The sequence below is a fragment of the Chlamydotis macqueenii genome, chromosome 1 (genome assembly GCF_036417535.1).
Source record: "Chlamydotis macqueenii isolate bChlMac1 chromosome 1, bChlMac1.mat, whole genome shotgun sequence".
Taxonomy (NCBI): domain Eukaryota; kingdom Metazoa; phylum Chordata; class Aves; order Otidiformes; family Otididae; genus Chlamydotis; species Chlamydotis macqueenii.
In genome coordinates, this window is record NC_141556.1 from 204776304 (window position 1) to 204782303 (window position 6000).

A 6000-nucleotide genomic window follows, 5' to 3' on the forward strand; every position below is an offset into this window, starting at 1 on the left:
CAGTTGTAGTGCATAAACCTGATCCTCATTTCTGTGATTTCCCATGGGACAACAACCCATTTTATTCTGCTGTTATTGTCTGTGAAGGACAAAATATAGAAGGATGAAAAATATTTTATGTTTTAGCACAAGTAATATAACCACAGCTGAAGTGTAATAATTTTCAGTAGTGTAAGGGGAGGGAGGAAGAAATAGGTTATTTCTATGGAGCTGTCTACCTGTATGTGCCTCACTAGCACAGTGTCTGAGATCTTAAGTTACGGTAACACATTTTCCCTCGTAATATGCCTCCAAGATAGTGAAGTTGTATTTGTATTCATGGACAGTGGGCAAGGAGAAAAGATAGTATTTAAAAAAAAATTTGCTAGTACTTCTGTGTGTCTAAAAACCAAAGGTGTCAATATACTTGCAATGAGATCCAAGATGTCTCAAAATGAGCAGCCAAACTCCAAACCAAGAAAAAGTCAGTATCTTATTTTGGAAAATATTGGTTAAGATCAGTATCCAGAACTTCTTGGCTATAAGAGGAACAAACTCTGACAAAACACGCAAGGTTGGCATAATGTTATTTACTTTTATTTACTTTATATTATTCCAGCCTAATAGAGAAATAGATAATCAGCCTAACAGAGAAAGCGATTTGGTCCTCAGAAGCATGAGGAAAAAAAAATAATTATGTTTATAAAGAATAAATCTTGCCAGATTTTTTTTTGCTAAGATGATCATTGAAAGCAAAGCAATTGATGTAGTTTATTTTCAGTGTATTATGCTATTGGATTATAGCACATAATTTCATTAAGCAATGAGCATGAAATACAGTGTCTGGAAAACTCACATTCAGGAAGAATTCAGCTAAGTCTGAATATGAGCTCTCCTGGGACTGAAAATGAAATGAAGAACATATAAGGTTGGGACTAAGGGCAATATTTTTGGCAGACTGAGATGGTACGCCAAAGATCTTTGCAATTTCTCGTGTCAAGTAACTTCTTCAGTTATGATGCAGGAGCAAAAGAAGAACGTGTGTTAATGCAATTGAATGTCCTACAGTGAGAAGACAGAGAGTTGGAAATGGGAGTGAGAGCAGAAGTAAAACTAGGGGCATGTTGTGGAGGAGGAGGAAAAGGACAAAGTGAAATACTAGAAATGAAAACTACTGAATGTTAAAGATTCAATGTGAGGTGGTTTGAGGCTCTTTGGTGCTGACACAGTTCATGAGTCAGGGCTCCATTAACAGTTGTGAGAAGTTAGCTGATGGAAGACTGGTCTCTGCCCTCCAGATCTAACTGCTAAAATACACAGAAAACACAAAGGATGGAACTAAAGAGACAAAAAGAGGAAATATTTTGCTTAAACTTGCAAGCAGGACAGTTGTAGAGCTGCCAGTGAAGCAGAGGTCATCTATCTGCCAGACTGGAGAAGCTCTTGAGTAGCGTAAAGTAGCAAGTTTCACTGATCTGGGAAAATCCATTGGGAAAATAAAGAAAGATTCTCTTGAATTTATAAAGAAAGGTAAATATCCAGGGGTTAGGAGGAGGTATTTCAAAAGACCTGGCACTCTATTAAAGATGTATATGATAAGACGTAGAACTTTTAGTAAGGCTGCTCATGCTCCTCAGATAATTGCAGAGCAGGAACTTTTTTTTAAAAATAAAGTCGCAACTCAAATTATAACTTAAGTTACTAATAAATTGTGAATCTTTCCCATTTGCTTTCAATGATTTATTTTTGACAGATCTTAATAAAATTAATATTTGTTAAGGGAATTTTAAATGTGAGCTCTTTCCTGCAGGAATTCTGACCTATCATCTCTAAACGTGTTTGTGATCTGTGAGCTGAATAAAGGAAAAAAGAAGCAGTGTCATGACTATGTACCAGCCACACCAAGTTCCCAAAGGGAAACACGAAATATCCACCCCTAAAAATGCAGAGTGCCTTCTGGAGGGATGATATATTTTACCAGAAATGAGTGCATAATTTGCAATGGTAAATACATTTGATCCTTTTACAATCTTCTCATGAATCACTTGCAAAAAGAGAAAGTGAAATACAACTGAGAAATAACCCAGCACAGCTGCCTTTGTTCCACTCCTTGTGTACATGAGCAGAGCAGCCTGGGAAGAGTATTTTATTCTGCTATTAAACGTAAAGTCAGTCAGCAGAAGATGGAGACCTTTGGCTGGCAGCTAGAATAGATGACCATGAGGTCACTCTCAAATTTATATATTTTCTCTGTCTTTTGGCATTAATACACACAGACACACACACCCCAGGCTGCTCTCTATGCTTTTGTGAGAGACCAGTGTTCTCATAAAATCTCCTTAAAGGCTGCTGTAATCATTCCTCCCTTCTTCCTCCTTATTTCTTTGATTTCTTCCTTTTTGTTTTCCTTTTTTGTTCTTTTTTTTTCTTTTTCTTTACACTTAAAATTTGAAGTTTTTAAGTTTCAGAATGTTCTCTCTCTTAGTTTCAAAACATCCTCAAACTCTTTTAAAAAGGAATAATTGCTTAGAGGGGTGTTTTAGAAAGGGCTCCTGATTTCTTTGCTTTATGTGGACCTGACTCTTGTATCAGTGTCACTCTCTGATGCAGACTGGAAAATGATTGGACTACCTTTGCGTAGTGAGTGCCCCTCTGTTTACCATAAGTTTTATCTTAAAGTCTTTGAGAAGTAACACAGATTTGGGTCCTCCCATCCTCTTGGACCTGAACCTAGATCCTTAATAAATTTAAGTATAGCTAGTATAGCTAGATCTTGGAATAATTACTAGTTAGTGAAAAAAAAACAAATGAAAAAAAGCCTTGCCTTGCCCCTGGAAAAACGTCATTAGATACACACAGCACCTCCCATCACCAGAGCTGGGATGAGTTTGACTGCTGCAAGACCCAGTTCTGATGGTTTTTCAGCAGAGCTGCTCTTTTGGCAGCAATGCGGTCCAATGATGTCTATTTCCTGAGTTTTTCTGACATCCTTTTGTGAAGAATTACTTTCAGTGGTCTGCATTCTCATTCAGATGTTGTATAGGTGTAATTTCTCATTAGCTAAGAAATGGTAATTCTTTATTACCTGGAGGCTTGTGACCAAGTAATACTGCTTCTTTTAACTATAATAATGAATCATTTCCTTTCCCTTCCCTCCTCATGTTTTGCGTGCCTTTATGTCCCTTCTAGTTGGCCTCCCTTGGTCTCTCTCTGTCTCAAAGGTGATATTCATTGCAGCAGAGACAAGCAAGACCAGCCGATCAGGCCCACTCTTCCCTGGATTTCTTACACCTTTCCCCACACTGAAACTGAGCTCTAAGCCTTTCTTTCTGACACACAGCATCACGCATCAGCTCATGTCCTGCAAGCCAAAGGCTCTGTGTGCCCTGTTCTCAGCTGATGCAAAGTAGTTTATCTCTCTTGTATCTATATGGACACGACGTGTTGAGTTACCTGAGACCCACTGGGATCCATATTTTCTTTTAAAAACAAGATTCAGACAGAAGTGTTTTCTTCTTGTTACTGCAAATGTACTTGCGCATAAAATATCTTTGATGTTATCCTGCAAGAAGTACTGTGTACTTGAGTACTGTCTCAGCATATCTCCCCAAACCCTTCAGAAGATGTGAAATACAATGGGATTTATGATGAATTTAAGGTGTATTTTCTGGCAGAATCTCCCAACTCACAATCTTGAGCCTAAACTGAGATAAACTTTCTCAAGGACAACATGTTTTCCTGTGACAGAACAAAGATTTCATCCGTTTCCCAAAGTGCACCCTGGGACGTGGCACATTGAGACAGCCCTAGAGACAGTAGGAGCCGAGGATGAGCGCGGCTAACACAAAGAAATCGATCACCTTGCAGGAGGTCAGTTAGTTGGAGTGACCTGGTCTGTACTGAGCTCTGTAACGTAAGTGAAGGGGACAAACAAAGGGCAGAAGTTGTCAACTGGAGAGTGTGGAAGGTTTGTGAAAAATATTTTTCCCATTAGACTCCACTCTCAATATTGATATGAAGAAGTTTGGATGTCCTTCAGATTATCAGAATGAAATGGTGAAGTGATCTGCTGTGGAAATACTGCGCTGAGCAGCAAGGATCAGGAGGGGAAACAAGATGTGGGAACCTAGTCCTGGCCTCATGGTGGGAGTGCTCAGCCTGGGGTCTGCTCTTGGAGATCCAGCCTGGTGTAAAGGGAAGCATGCCCAGGACATCCTGTGGGTTTTATATAGCTGAATTTCAGCATAGACATGGGTTATGTAGCCCAGAGCCACATAGTATTGAGAAAACTGGATAATTTGGGGATTATTTTTTTTTTCCTGAGTTATGCCACATGACTACTTTGTGCCTGGCAAATGAGAAAGAAATCCTGAAAGGTTTCATAGGATCATTGTAGATTTTGCAACATGTCACCTGATTTTGTATATTGATTCAGATCAGATGCTAGGAAAGGTTTTGGTAGAGAATAATGAAGTTAATATGAAAGAGCCCAGAACACCCAGGTCACTGTCCTCTCTGGTGGGAACAGCCCTTTAGATATCAGGTAGGGGCAGATACACTGGCAGCCCAAATGGGAAACAAATAGCACATGAGAACTGGAGTGTGCCTGCAAGTAGTGTCATTTTTTGTGTCTGGGCTAAGCCCTTAACTTTGGCTTCTGTGGCACAGTATTAAACATTTTTTTTTTCTGTCTTTGACATGAATAAATATGTTTTGCAGTCTCTGCGTGTATAATAAATGGTCTCCCTAGAGGGAAAGGGAGGATGTCATCCTGAAAAAATAAAAGGTGAGAATGAATGACCCAGGCAGGTTTTTCTGCTATAAGTCTGCATAAAAATCCAGCGTGACAGTCGGTCCTGTGTAATATGCACAGCCAAACCCCCTCATAAATCTAGGAATCCTAGATTAGTTAATTCTAATTTAGCAAAAGCTGGTATCCCTGAAGTGGAGATTTTTCTAGAGCATTCCTTATTCTTGTTCCAAAGCAAGAGTAATCTGGATGATATAAGCATAAGACTTCGGGAGAAAAAAGAAAAATACCTATAATTAACTACAATATTAACAGATAAACTATATCTGCACTAAAAGTTTGTAATCCTGTTCTTCAGGGAACTTACACTCTCTGTGTCTTCACTTATTTTCAGTTTTAGGCAACTGGGCTGTGCAGTGCTAACAGCAAAAGGAGGTTTGCTCTAGTTGTGCAACTGCACACTAATTGACTGCAAATCAGAATTAGATGTAAGGATGTCAGTGAGTTCCCTTCTGGAAAATGATTAATGAAAGTTATTCTTTCTCCAAAAATTACTCTCATTCAATTTGACTGAAATATTCCCTCCTCCACCATGCATTATGTTCAACCAAGCAGGAGTTAATAGTATTCCAATGATACAGCAAATTAAAGCAATTTTCATTGGTGATGACACAGCATGCTCAAGAGACTTTGCCCCCACTTTCATTTTTTCCTATTCTCCCAAAGTGATTCATCCTCCTACATCTTTCTTTCCATTGTCTCATGAATAATTTATCTTTATCTGCATCAAGCGAATGTAATGCTATACAAAAGCTGGAAACTGCTACTTTTGTACTGTAGTTACTATTAATAAAACTCTGGTGCTAGCAGTTCTCTGATCAACGCATCCTGATTTTTCCCCTGTGAAATGTAATGTTCAATTTTTAAAAATTGGAAAAGGTAAATATAAAGCATTTATAGTTTCTCATAACTTGAGCAGGGTCTCAGAAATGCCCTTTCCTTTAGTCTGTCATCAGTAGAAGTAGATTCCGTGTGCACACCCTTTCCAAGGTAAATATCATTCCTGCTCTGCAGTGATATTGTTGGCCATGACCGGTTGACACGGCATATGTTTTGTCAGCTTTCTCCCCAGTCTGGGAGATGGAAGGGATGGTCCATGGAACAAGGAGGTGCAGCAGCCTGGGATTGTCACAAGTCAGTTGTGATACGTTCGACATAAGTCTGGCAATGTGGTAGCAACGGTAAACAGGGAAGCTGCTTACAGACTACTT